This window comes from Rattus rattus, chromosome 1 (genome assembly GCF_011064425.1).
Source record: "Rattus rattus isolate New Zealand chromosome 1, Rrattus_CSIRO_v1, whole genome shotgun sequence".
In the NCBI taxonomy this organism is placed as follows: Eukaryota; Metazoa; Chordata; class Mammalia; order Rodentia; family Muridae; genus Rattus; species Rattus rattus.
The window spans coordinates 200,364,748-200,379,207 of record NC_046154.1 but is presented as its reverse complement, the minus strand read 5'-3'; the positions used below and the strand labels follow the sequence as shown (position 1 = coordinate 200,379,207).

The 14,460-nt window shown below is 45.6% G+C and overlaps 1 protein-coding gene across 2 annotated transcripts in view; it reads left to right on the top strand.

Annotated features, from left to right (window-relative positions):
* Positions 1-14,460, top strand: part of Srgap1 (SLIT-ROBO Rho GTPase activating protein 1) — a 265,489-nt gene that overhangs the window by 101,766 nt on the left and 149,263 nt on the right. The gene's annotated exons all lie outside the window — the stretch shown is intronic.

Here is a 14,460-nt window from a genome sequence, read left to right as displayed (position 1 = left end):
GATGGAGAAGATGAAAGTGAATCTTAGCAGGTGTGACGCCATCCCCAAATGAAACTGAGCGTGCTTTAGAACTCAGAAGTCTGGATTCCTGGGCCCTCTGTGAAGCTGCCTCAGGACTGTGAGACATAATAACGTAATATTAATAACTGCGTTCCCTCACTGCGCACCTCCACGGGACACTCCGCATTTGAACTTTTCATATGCAGAGCATAATTTAATCCTCATAGCAACTTAATGAGATTGTTTTCAATTACATTTTAATTAGTTATTATCTAAATTACTCAAGGTGGAACTCGGAATTTAAACTCGCACTTTCAAAGGAAAATCCCAGTTATGGTCACAGGAACCTGCACGTGTGTTCGTCTGGGGGAACAAAGGCCTTCACAGAATTAGGAGCGCATTCCTGACGAACCAGGCTTTCTCATCTATGAGCCGCCACATAAATCCAAACCCACTCCCCATGTCTGGATGCCGTTCTCGGGGTTTCTTTTAATTAGGTGACTTGGGAGTGTGAGGAACAACGGGGACAGTTTTGACTGAGTATCTCTGCTCGCTTGACCTTGGGTATATAGCGTAAGGGAAGAGTGTACACGGGCGTCAGCCAAGGAGAGGCTTGTCCAGTGATCATAGCTGAAGGTACAGGACCCACTCTCCCCGGGGCGAGTAACAAACATGGCAGCTTCTCTTTGCCAGATTCACCCTCAGATTAGGGGTATCTGACTCACTCTGAAGGAAGTTTCGTGTGTCCATATCCGTAACTTCCATGTACCTATCAAACCTTTCTGATCTGGTCATGCTCGTGAAAGCCTTTGTTTTCCCAAATTACCACACACATGCACCATACTTACACAATCCCCCAACACCCCCCACACACACACACACACACTATGGTATGCTTGAACAGGTCAGAGGGTAACTGGGGACAGTCGGTTCTGCCCTTCCACCATGTGAGTCCTGGGGTTTGAACTCAGATCCTTAACCTTGGTGGCAAAGCTCCTTCGCCCATCTCACTAGCTCTCATATCTTGAGCACTCTTGCAGAATAGTCTTTCAGAAGCACGGCGTGTAATTGCAATGATCACCCAATCCTTCCCATGAGTGTGTAAGGGGGGCAGTGCCTGAATTTACTCATCTTTACGGAAAACAAACACCATCAGTTGCACTGAGCTGGTAGGGCAGAGTCGGTTTTAGTGCTGGAGACTTTTCTAGGCTTGGAGCCGCTTGGTGGGGCAGAGAGTGTTGCTATGGAAGATCGAGACAGTCGAGCAGGCTGAGACATGGGGGAAGTTGGCCATGGTACAGAAGATAGGATTCGTTGATGTCGGAGAGTTGTCCAGCCGGGGTTTGGTTGATTCTTCTCACTTCTGTACAAAGAGGGAGGAGTGGAAAGTTAGCCAGAACCACAGGTGTCCTTGGGGCATGGGTTGACTGTTAGCCTTGACAGTCGGTGGGTCTGTGTCAGTATGCAGAGTTCTTACGTTCTGGGGGTTTGCATCAACGGTGCACATTCATAGCCATAGTGACCGTAAGAGACCGTTGAGCCAATGTCAGATTTCGGCCAAGCTGGGAAGAGCAAATGCCTGAGTAGAGACACTGTTCCAGATCTGCAGCGCAGGAGAAACGGTGGGAGAAGGTTTAGGACTAAGTCCCTCTGAGTCGAAAATGAGGTCACTTAAAGACAGGAAGTCATAGACAACTGCATCCCAGACTTCTGTATTCTCACTAACAATGACAACAACAACAAAAATCAAATCAAGGGAACTCTGACAGGCCGTGAGGCATAGAGCCCATCACCAACAGCAATCACTCCGAGCTATCTGAGGCACGTGTACCCCCTCCACAGTCATTGCTGTCTCTCATTATTTCATACCCTGCTTGTCTCTCTCATCTGTGAGGCGGCTGGCCTCCGAAGGGGGCTGGCTTTATATGAAATGCTCACACACAGGTCTTGAGACAGCTAGAAGCTTTTAGCTCCATCCCACAGGGCGATCGCCGAGTCTGTGAGTCATTTCATTGGGTCTGGGCCGTACTTTACGCCTCTGGTCTGATCCCAGGGAGCTGACCGGGTAACCAAAGCAGAGAAGAAGAATGCATTCATATGTGTGCTCTGCGGCCTCGGGAGAGCCCTGGTCTAGGAGACGGAGCCTGAAGCGCCCCGCAGACCGCCCCCTCGCCTCAGCTCCCGGTTCCTTGGCACCTGAGCAGTCAGAGGCATCCAGTGGGGGTGGGCAGCAGACTCAGTGCCATCCATTCAGACAGCCTCCTGAATGCCAGCAGCCAAAGAGAGCATCAGCTGTGCCTGTGAGTGCCGTGGGTTCCTGCCAGAAACATCCAAACTTCAAAGGGGGAGAAAAATCCGTGCTGTGGGCTGATGTGCAAAGCTTTTTGGCGTTACTGATTGGGCCCATTCGCAGGAGGGGAGAGCGTCAAGCATCCTGTTGGGCTCTACCTGAATTGGACGGTCTTCCACTCTGCAGAATTTACAACCACAAAAATAAAATGAGTACAAAGACTTTCTGTTCGGTCTTGGAGATGACTTAGGTTCGGGGCTCTGGGAAGGAAGATTGTGGATGCCTCTTAGGGCAAATTGTACTGAAACTGAAGTTTAGGTTCATAATCAGTTTTACATGTAAACCAGATTGTTAAAGGGGTTGAAAGTATGGGGCAGGGGCATCCGAGAACCAAGCAACTTATAGGTTTTTACCCTCATATTTTAGTCCCGCTCTGGCCCAGGTCTAAAGTCTGACGCCTGGAATTTGGTCAGAGCATGGGTTAACTGAAGTCCCTCAGCCATGCAAGTCTGATGGGTGACTTCACCCCACCTGGATGGCCTACGCCTTTTCCTTTTCTGTAACCTAACCTACCCCTCTCCTCCACTGTGCTCCTGAAGGAGTTCTATGCTCTCCTGCTCCCCTGAATGTTTTCTCCTTTGTTTTCTCATTTTCTTTTCTATCTGTCCCTTTTCCACATTCTGTGGACTGCCGTCGCCTTCCTATCTCATCCTTTTACTACTTCCACCATAGCACAGGGACCCTAACAGAGGGGACTGAGAGTGGGCAGAGAGCCAGCAAAGAGATTAAACCAGGAAGTCAGGTTTGGATAGTGGTTCTGGGGTTGGGGAAGAGAGCTGTCTGGTACTCCGTAAATAGATCAGGGATGTTCCTTCCGGAGCAGTACATTGAGCTGTTTATGCGTTGGATCCATGGGTTATATCAAGGAGTCCCTTCCAGGCAGGAGGAACCATGTCCACGAGAAGGTATGGCTGGAACTATAGGATGCACGCATCTGACACTTGACTACTGTAACTCCCAACCCTAACATTATTTTTGTTGCTATTTCATAACTGTAATTTTGCTACTGTTACAAACCGTAATGGAAACACCTGTGTTTCCCGACAGTCTCGGGTGACCGTCCATGAGCTGAGAACCACTATTGTTATGCTTTCTTCCTGCCTCCTCCACAGAGCTCTCTGCATTGCATTGAATCAACATTAGAGAAATCCCAGCATGCAGTGTGTGGTCCGGCAGCTAGTCCTGAGGCCCCAGGGGCAGGGTTTTCTCGCCGTGCCTCCAGAGCCCAGAACCTGGAAGGTGCGCAGTGACATCAAAGGAGGAGTACACGTGTTTTTACCTTTGCTCCTTCCATGTTCGGTAGATGTGGCTCAGGGACCGTTACTGTACTGAGTCCATCTTCCTCTTACCTGTGGAGAAGCTAGGCGTTCATGAACTATAAGCACACTTATGATAGAGCTTTCTTATCTCTAAGGATGAGTATGTCTATCCTTCGGTGCTCCACAGAGGTGGGACAGTCAACAGGATACACTTAAAAATTTAAGGAGGATGGGTGATGTCAGATATCCGCTAAGACCTACGAAAGCACTTTTAACTTACCATTTTTTGTTACATGAAGATCGACACATACTTGTGTCCAGTTCTTAATTCCTCACAGAATGGCTGGGAAGGGCAAGGACTACAATCCTGACCGTAATGGATAAGGGGTGGATTCCTCAGTGGCTTATGTCGGAAGCGGGATGCTGGCTCACAGCTCTTACTCTCACAAGTGTACAGATGTCTTTAGTAGAGAGCACAGACGGAAACCACTTTATATTGACAACTAAAACCAGCCACTGATGCCGCTGGGGCTCTCTCACTCGGCAGCCAGCTTCCTCTTCTCCTGATTCCTCTGACGCTTTCAGTGAGGAACCCTGCCTTGAGCATCTTGTCTACTCACTGGTGATGACAAAGCCGTATTCCAGGAACTGGAGTGAGACCCCTCTCGTCCCTCCTCCCGTCCCACCCAATGCGCCCATCCCTGGGTCCTTCTCCTCAAGAGTCTCTGTGTCTTCATCCTCTTCTGTGGTTAACAGAGAGGCCATCCCAGCCGCATCCAGTGAGGCAGTTTCTCAGCATCTTCCCAGAAACTCTCCAAGCCTCGATACCTTAGCCAGCTTCTGGGGGACCCTGCAGAATTGCCTCGGCTATCAAAGACCCTTCAATACGAGCACCCTCAATAATAGTCACTGCACACATTTTTATCCCTGTAGTCATGACTTCTGCACTAATTTTTTTTATCTTCATTAGCAGGCTTGAATGTGGCCAAGGCTGTTAAACACAGCAGTAGCCATGTACACATTTGTATTGTCCTCAAACCCTGGAGCACTGACTCCTGCAAGTCGAAAACCAACTTTTAGCCTGTCCAAAACCAATAAACTCCAGCACCATCTCTAGTGACAATGGCCAAGGGCTTCCAGCGAGGCCTGGCCATTTCAAGAGCTGATAGAGTACACAGAAAACACCCTCATAGAAGCAGGGATAGAGGATGGGATAGGGAGTTTCCAGAGGGGAAACCAGGAAAGGGGATAACATTTGAAATGTAAATAAAGAAAATATCCAATTGAGAAAAAAGAAATAAAATTCTAAAAAAAAAAAGTAAATAAAGAAAATATCCAATAAAAAAAAAAGGAACTGAGAGATTATGAATATAGGTGAAGGATTGTGGACATTTTGGTAATTACATAAGTTTTGTGGACATGAAACGACTGAACATTAATTCAAAACCAAGCATGTGAAGAATATAAAATGCTTCTGTCAAGATTCACCTGTGTTGTGTAGTATGATTTTCTGCCACCCTGAGTACATGAAGCTCAAAGCTAACTAAAGATGACTTTAAACAGCTTAGCTCACATCTGAGATTGTTGTATACAGTGAATCACAGTGTGGACAAAAAAGAGGAAGAAACGTTCTTTTAGCTCAGCACCCCATGGGTATCCTGAACTTCGCCTTTTGACCGTTTCCTGTGTTAATAAAGCATGGGGAACTACATCCTTGATCTAACTTCCTTCCTTCAGTGATTCCTAATTCACCATTCAGGGTTTTCTATCCTTTCAAACCTTTTCATTGCATTAGAAATTGTGTTTTTAAATTAGAAATTACAGCAGTCTGCACCATTTCTTCAGGGTTCGTCACGACTTGGACGTCAGCAATGGCAGCACCCAGCACCAACTTCCGCCTCTCCTGATTTCCATAGGATTAGCACCTGAAGCCACCATGGCCATAGAAAGGGCAGAGCCTTAGTGATGGGGTGTCAGTCCAGCCACTTCGTTTGTGTCCTTGGCAACATCTCCAATGTTTTTATATTTCTCCCTTAACTCAGTTGACTTTGCAATAGGCACACCATCTTTTGTTACCTTGGAGATTTCCTATCTCTTACAGTAATCATTGTTCTTCCCTTTGGCCCCATTGTGAAAAGGGTACCCTTGGAACATTAAGGCTGGGCATCCCCATTGGATTTTATATCTTTGGCATAAGCCTTGGGGGCAGTGGTCTCATGACCAAAAACTGTGATACCCAAAGCATTTCCAGTAGATCTGGGCCAATGGGTTTCACCCTCTCCCCCCATAAACGATTTCCTAGCTCCTGGGTTACTGTCCATTCCAGAACCTTCTGGAGAGTGTCAGCCCTTCTGTAGGTCAGGAGCCAAATTACATCATTTCTGGGAGAGAATGAAGGGATTCTCTTTGACTTTGGCTGACTGCCTGGAAAAGACTAGAAAAAGAAGTCTTTTAAAAGGTGAGTGCTGGAGTGTGGATACAGTGCATACATGTGCTTATGGGAATATATAAAACTATATGACCAAAAAATGTCATCTGTGTGAGGCCTTCGTAGTCCCCAGACTGAAAGCGTTAGGTCATGAGCAAGAACTGTGGCTCCAAGTTGTTTGAGTGGATTTGAGGAATTACCGAGCAATTAGAATCTTTCTCATTTTACTTTATCAGCGCCTTGATCTCAGAGCCCAGGTAATTGAAGCAGTCTGGAAGGCTGTCAGAGATATCATTTTATTGAACTGTAATTAAATCAGCCTAAGAAACAAACCTGCCAATACAATCCAAGTCTCCAACCAAGGTCTAAAGAAAGCTAAATGAAATTATTAGTCTTTTATTTCTTCCTTTTCCGGGATAAGCTATTCTCTTATGATTGGGGTAGACATTTGGGGTGGGGGGCAGTTTTTTAGATATGTATCTTTATGTGGATAGGTGTTTTGCATCCCTGTCTGTGTACCACGTAGAGTCCAGAAGAGAAAGTCAATTCCTGGGACTGGAATTATAGTTGGTTTTATGTTGCAGTATGTTAAAATGGGTTCTTTTACCCCACCCCCACTAGTGCCGGAACTGTGCGGCCTTGTGGCATCTGTTAGATGTCTTCATCTCAGTCAGCATAGCGTCTCACCTGCTTTGCTCCATCCCTTATCGCACTGCTGATGGCTTCTCTCTGAGCCTGGTAACAATCTCTCTACCCATCTAGTTCCCAAGGCACGTTGCCACCATGCCAGGCATACACATCCCAATTCCATGGCGGCCCAGTGTGTCTCACCACCACACATTCTCTTGAACTCAATTAAATCGCCACGTGAAAGAACACACAACACAATAACCTCTCATCCAATTGATAAGATATAATTTGCTCATCTAGACATACAAAGCCCTGTACACATCCATCCCTTAAGAACATTCATAACAACCTGTAAATGTGCAGAGAGAAATCTTAACATCTGCCTCCATGTTCTCTCTGCTGTTCTCCTCTTTCTTCTCGCTCCTCTCTAAAACTTTTCTCCTACCCATCCTTCCTTCTCCTCCAATGACAGGCCTTGTTCTATCCTGTACCTGCCTTCACCTGCATAATGACATCATCCTACAGTTTTATGTCACTATGTCAGGCCTGGGAATTGAGCCTGGGTCCTCTGGGAAAGCAGCCTTTGCTCTTAAACACTGAGTCATCTCTCTAGCTCTGAGACTGACTTTTAAAATATATCTGTATTTGAGAAATATTTGAAACCTATTAAATAGTTCTAACTGGCGTGAATTTTCTATTGCTGATTAAATAAGATATTTTATAAGAAAACCACATGGTGCTGGGAACCAGGAAGAAGACAAAGTGAAAAATCAAAACCAAACACCAGTCACAGTGGGAGCACAGTTTACTGGGAAACAGAGGAAAGAAGGAGTTCATGAATTGGCAAATATTGGTCACCAAGCACATAACTAAACATTTTAACTTCTCATCCTCCTTATGAAGACCAGCACATCAGCATACCTACTTTATTTGTGCACATTATTTGTATTTTATAAGTCCCAGAGTTTTGAACTTATATGCTCTACTAGGTACAGCATAATGCCAATAATATGATAAATACCATCTCATAAGAAGCCTTGACATCCCGGGAATGGTAGGTGATTCAGCTAGGTTTGGGGAAATATTCACATTTTAGGGGCTGTTTCCATTTTCTTTAAACAATGGAAGTGACATTAGACACATGGTATTTCGGCTCTCATATGATGTGTGAACTCTGATTAAGAGTTACACGTACCAGCAGATTTTGAACAGTCTAGGACATAATCCAGAGACCCATGCCCAGCTCTCGCAGGTAAGCTTGACATCAGTAATTATACTCATAAGTGTTGGACATTTTGTATCACAGACTTTACACCAAGATAAACTGGAGTGGACATCTGAGTTAAACATTAAACTTCTGACATTAAACTTCCGTTCCCTCGTCTGTATCAGAGGGCCCTACGTGATCGGATGCTGCCAGAGTGAAATGGGCTTACCATGAATGTAGCACAGGGTCCAGATCCGAGGGGCACCTTTTGCCTTGGAGATGTAAATGGGAACTTGCCTGGGAGCTTAAATTGTTCTCTAGGAGAGACTTTAAAACCCTAATTGCTGCAATAAGGAAGACAGCTCTCATTTGGAAAAAGGGTCATGATGCAATTAATTCAGTACAACAGACTTAAACTAGTTTTAAGGGTCTCCATTCCTAGAACCTACATAGAGAAAGCTCTGTGTGGGCCTTTGAGTGTGCACCTCGACATGCCATCATGAATTACATCCAGTCTTTAGAGGGAAATGGGAACTTGGTATTCTCCATAGGTCAACGAGTTCCACGTGCCTTCTTTTTCTGATCGTGAAAATCGATCTGCTAATCAGCTCTTAAGCGTCCTTGCTTAATTATGAGGAAGTTAATGAAAATCTGCCTCCTCTTCATTCTAAGTTAACAGCCCCACAGTGGATCTCTTAGCATTTTGTTCCTAAACTGCCCTTTCCTGGGAGGACGCTAAACTCCAGTCATTGATCACTGGAATTTATTGCCCTTTATCCTGGGAGGCATCTGACAAAAGCAAATTCACTTTTCATTCGTCTTCTGGAAATCTAGGCCAAAATGTATCTGGATTTCAAAAGTTATTAAAAACTGACGCTTCGTGACACCAAGGCTAACATCACTTCAAAGAAAGGTGTGTAGGGAAGGCTTGGAAAGCTGACACTGACCTTCAGGGTCAGCAGCCCTGAGAAGGAAACACACTGGGAACTAGCTTCTTGCTCTCTTCAATCCCAAAGGGGTTTCTCTCTTGCCTTTGTTCTTGTCTTTTCTTTTATTGAAGATACATTTTTCCCCATACACTATAATCCAATAAACTTTCCCTTTTCCACACATCTCCCTGTTCCTCCCCTTCCCTCTGATTTACACTTTCTGTCACATTAAATAAGGAACAGACTTCTAAGAAATAAAATAAATAAATAAGCAATAAGTAACATGGCAAAGCAACCAAACAAGAAAAGAAGCCAAAGCGGGGGAGGAGGGACCCAAGAAACACATAGATACAGAGACATGTGGGCTCACATGCACAGGAATGCCATAAAGGCCCCAGACCAGAAGCCATAACATGCACACAAAGGATATGTAAAAGAAAAAAGTAAAAGGATATGCCCTGACAATGGCATTATGAGACAAAGAGCCTCCAGAGTGCTGTTGAGATCACTTCCTGTTGGCGTCTTCTGCCAGGCATGGGACCTACCGTTTAGGGTGCTGTTTCCCTAAGTGAGACTAACTGGGGAAAACTAATCTTCCATTTGTAAGTGGTCATCAGTTGGAGATAGCATCTGGCCCAGGGATGGAGGCCTAGGTCCACTTCTCTTTTGGCTCTTAGACCCCCCATCTGGTGCAGACCTGTGTAGGCCCAGTGCATTCTGCCTCAGTCTTTGTGAGTCCATAGGCACTTACAATCCCTGTTAGATCCCCTCTGGCTCTGACACCCTTTCCTCCTCCTCATCCAAAGAGTTCCCCGAGCCACAAGAGGAGGGATTTGATGGAAAAGTCCCCTTTAGGGATGAGTGTTCTAAGGCCTCTTACTCTCTGCACCCATCCACTGCAGAGCCCTCTACTCTGATGCCGGCTGAGCAGGGCATGGAGTAGGAGTCTAGCAGGACGTCCTTAGGAGGTATTTTATTGCTACATTCCTTTAGCAGGATGGCAGTGTTTGGTTTTCCCCTGGGTTCCCTGGCCTCTCATCTCAGGTTCTTGGCCACCCAAGCAGCATTGTGTATGGGTTCTATCTCAGGGTTGGTCACTTCCTCTAGCTCGGTGGCACCATTGCACCAGCATCTCTCACAGGCAGGTGACTCGTGTGCATCAAAGGGTTTGTAGCTGTTTTGCTGTTTTCCTTTCTTTCTTGGTATCATGCAGGCCACTTTCCGGTACCATGAGTCCTGGTCAGCGGGGGTGAAGGCTCTAGGTAGGCACCAGCTCTACTTCTCCACATTGAGTTGCCTAAGTGTTGTCTTCAGGAATGGGACCTGACCGTCCGTTTGTGGGGAGCCACCAGTGGCCTTGGCAATAGCTGAGTTGTTCCGTGGGACCCCTTTGGCCAACAGTCCCATTAGATGAAACCCGTTCCTGATACTAGAACGAATTTGGTGATGCAGCATCTCCAGTTGGGGTTCTGTCACCCCCATTACTTGGTGATTTCATATAGATCACCTTCATATATGTATCTATTATAGGAACATTCTACTGTGTTGGATTTCCATATGACTCCGAAAAGGGGTCTGTCTCTCTTAAGTCTAAACATGGTAAGCATCTCTGTACCTCTAAGATGAGACTGTGATTTTGACCATGGAGTAGAAGAGATCAATTATAATATTTAGTTTGCTCAAGCTGTTAGTGATACAAGCCCAAGGCACAAAAGGACTGTGGGGAGTCGTCCATTGTGACAGAAACCTGGGAGGCTCCTTATGGTCTTTCCTGGAATCCAACCCAAAGGCCAAGGTATCAATATCCTGATCCATTTAAAAACTGTATTTGCACCACTCAAATTTGCAGAACCTTCTAATTCTACCTATTATTCAGAGGCGGCACAGAGCCAAGCTCTGAAGGCGCCATTGGAGGTGACTCTATTCAGCTTTCCCTTTCAGAGAGCGTAGTCTATATTATCCATACCATTGGTTCTAGTTTTGCTTTTTCTTTTTTGCATTACACATTTAATAATAGGCTTGTTGTTGTTGTTGTTGGATATGATAGGTTCCCCCAAAAGGCTCATGTGCTGAGAACTTGGTCCCCAGATAGTGATACTATGGAGAGCCAGTTGAATCCAGAGGGTCCTAACTTCATCTAAATAACCTCCGAAGTCATACTTGAGTAGGCTGATAGAAGGGAAGACCCAGTGGAGGTCACGTGGAAATGTGCCTTTCCTAGAATATCTTGTCCCAGGTCCCTTCTGTGCTGGCTGTCTGCTGTCTGAGTACCGCAGAGTAATGGCTGTTTACAGCACCACACATGATGTTCTGCCTCAACCCAAGTCCACAGCAACAGGGCTCGAAGAACACAGAACAAAATATCCCCAAACCTCGGGCCACGGGAGACCCTTTCTCTGTGTCGCATTTTGGAGGTGCTTTGTCCCGGTGATGGGAGAGGTGACTCGAGAAGCCCTTCCCACGGTAAGGAAGTGTTTTCCTATCCGAGACTTTGCAGCCTCCTACTACATGTGCAAGGACACTGACAAGCGAGTGGGCATTTCACCGTCGAGGAGACACATTCAACGCCTCACATCTAAGTGGGGCCTGTGTGGTCTGTGCTTGCCGTGTGTGTGAGTCTCATCTCCTGACCAAGCCTGCCGACTCTCTTCAGAGACTCATTTGATGGGCACTCTGGATCCACCTGTGTGAAAGCTGGCCTCTGGTTTCCTGAGGTCTTAGAGGAACAATTCTCTTAGATGGGTATTGCCAATCAATTCTCTTACATTGGTGATTTTGATGGTTTTAGTAGTTATGATTTTTAATAGTATTTTAATAACACCTTTAAAAAGATGAGCAAACATATAAAACTAGTTTTATATTCACAAGGCATGGTATGTCTACTTTATGTTTATACAGATTATTGGGGTGTTTTTTAAAAATTTTTCTCTTATTGTATTAGGATTTTGGAGTTTGTATCTTTAATCTCAGAACTTTCAAGGTAGAGGCAGGAGAATATCAGGAGTTCAAGGCCAGACTCCTAGCAATTTTGAAACCAGGCTGCCTGGGCCACGTGTTTGTCCCTAAACACAAAACACAAAAACCGAAGTTTGACAATCTGAGCATCTTCCTTGTGTTCAATGTGACTGATGGTCACAGTGGGTTGAATAGCTTCTTGGATTTCTCTACACTATAACTGAAAGTTGATTTCTTTAATCTATATGAAATTAGATGGAAATACAGTAATCATTAGTTCTACACCAGGTGGTAGAAGGAAATGATTCGTAAATAACCAAGCGTGGGAGAAACACGAATACCATTCATTCGTGCAAGGATTCTGCCCTGCTTCCCTATGGGTTTTTTAAAAAAATATATTATTTCATTTTGATGTTGCTGCTGCTACTGGTAGTTCATTCTGGCTACTAGTGTACCATCAGAAGGAAGACTATATGCTTACAGATGAAATTATCTTGTGAGGCTTAGAGCATTTAGCATTCCCTCTGTTGCATAGGCCCTTCTCTGGGATGCAGGTCTGATTCTCTTCCCTTCTTTGTTCAGAACTGTTCAGTGTCCCCTCAGTGGAGCTTCTAAAAGTTGCCTGGTACACTTGTTACTTTTTCTCATCTTGACACCAAGTAGACACCTGGGAAAGAAGGGAAGCTCGGTTGAGGGCTTGTCTCCATTGTGCTGACCCACAGGCAGGTACATCCATGGGGAAATTTCTTGACTGTAGATTTGTATGCGTTGGGCACAGCTCATCCTGTGCAGTGTCACCCCTGGGCAGGTGTCCTGGGTTACATAAGAAAGCTTGTCAGTGAGCAGCATTTCTGTGTTTTCGCTTCAGATCCTGTCTCCAGACCTTGGATTTCTGCCTTGGCTTTTCTCAGTGGTGAACTTTTACCTCCCATAAGTTGTGTTTTGGTCAGCGTTTGACATAGCAACAGAATCCTAACTAGAACATGTGATTAAAAGATTTACCTGTGAACTTACTGTGAGTTTTCCATTCTGTATCCAGTTAGACCAACAAAATCAAAGTATCTACCCTTTGTTAGGAACTGCCTTTAGCACGGCAAGGCTCCCATGTTCTACCAGACAAAGCTGAGTGTCCAGAGCCCTGGACTCAGCCAAACCTGAGATTCAAGCTCAACAGCGATGCACTCGGCTACATTCAGATGATCCTGGAATCTGGAAATAATGACCCCCATCGAGACTGACCCGAGATTGCTGCTAGGACCACCTTAATGGACCACCCTAGAATCTGGGGTTGGGAAGGAACTTGTATTCACGGTACAGAAGTAAGGCTCATGATTTTTCTAGGAGTTTTAATTATTTCTACCCGGTTGAAGAAAGCCCATATAACTACTGGGCAACTCTGATGAGATCTGTATGAAATTACTTTCGTTTCCTATCGAATGCCAAGGTGAGAGGAAGTGGGGGTGGCTGGTCCTCCTAACGTAATTGGCTCATTTTCTCTTAGCACAGCAGGATTTGCTAAAACCATCACTTCATCTCAAAAGATTTACTGGAATTCCTGAATGAGACATACCCGAATCCTTGGTGTTTTGAGATCCCCCCCCCTTTTTTGTAAAACAGAAATAACTAAGTGTTTTTAGGAGAAACCGTTTGGCAGCCACACCGATTATAATACTACATTGGAAACCTTTGATTGACTGTGAACCAGATGCCTTTCCTTCCCTGTAGTTAAAAGCTTGTCGGTGATGTGCTTTCTCCAATGACAGCCTCATTTCCTTGATGTTGTGAAGAGGATCCCTCAACCCAGAAAGAACCTGAGGTCCACCTCCTTGCTTTTGCCAAGGGACCTCAGAAACAGCATTGCCTGGAGTGGAGCAGACCCCAGGACAGACCTCTTTAGGTTTCTCTGCTAATCTATAGCTGGGGCATCAGACAAGCGCTCCAAACCACTGGACACATGGGAAATAACATGAAGTGTTCCATTGGTCAGACTCACAAAGCAGAGAGGGGTCCCAGGGCAATCCCACTTACCAAATGGTTCTTAAAGTGATTGCTTTGCCTTTAGACCCAAGCTTACTCTCTGTAAAGCAGGCTGTAAAGGAGTAAATATTATTCTAATTCAGTATTACTCACCTCAGCAAGTGTCCTGACCTGCTCCTGTCCCCACGCCTTAGCCACCCAGCTGTTAATGAGATTCACTAAGGTAATCAAATCTACCACCACCTCTGTCTGGAAGGGATCCGACTAAGAACTGAAGAAAGTGCTCTTGGGACAGGATTCCTCTGTCACCATTGAGTTAGGCTGCTGGCCTCTTTTGGGGCATAGGTGAGAACACTGGAGGAGGAGACACACAGAGCTCCCTCTTGAGAGAACCCTTCTTGTCTTTGGAAGTTTGCCTTAGGCCTTGGAACAGAGGTGTGTGCATAGCGTGACTTGTTTTCCAGACAGGGCTTTCTCTGCAGCAGGCACTTAGGATAGTTCTGTGTTTGTTTTGTGCTTCCTCTGAGTCCACAGACACACAGCCTCCGTGCTTCTAACGTACTGAAATGGCCAAAGGAGTCTCAGGATTCTGTGTGTCGGTGAGGTGTCGGTTTGAACGATGTGTACTGACTGAGTGAAGGCTGAGGGAGCGAGCGACCTCGGTGTTGTGAAGCGAGTACTGAGTTGGAGTCTGCGGGCTGCCTGGTTATGAATGGATTATTTGG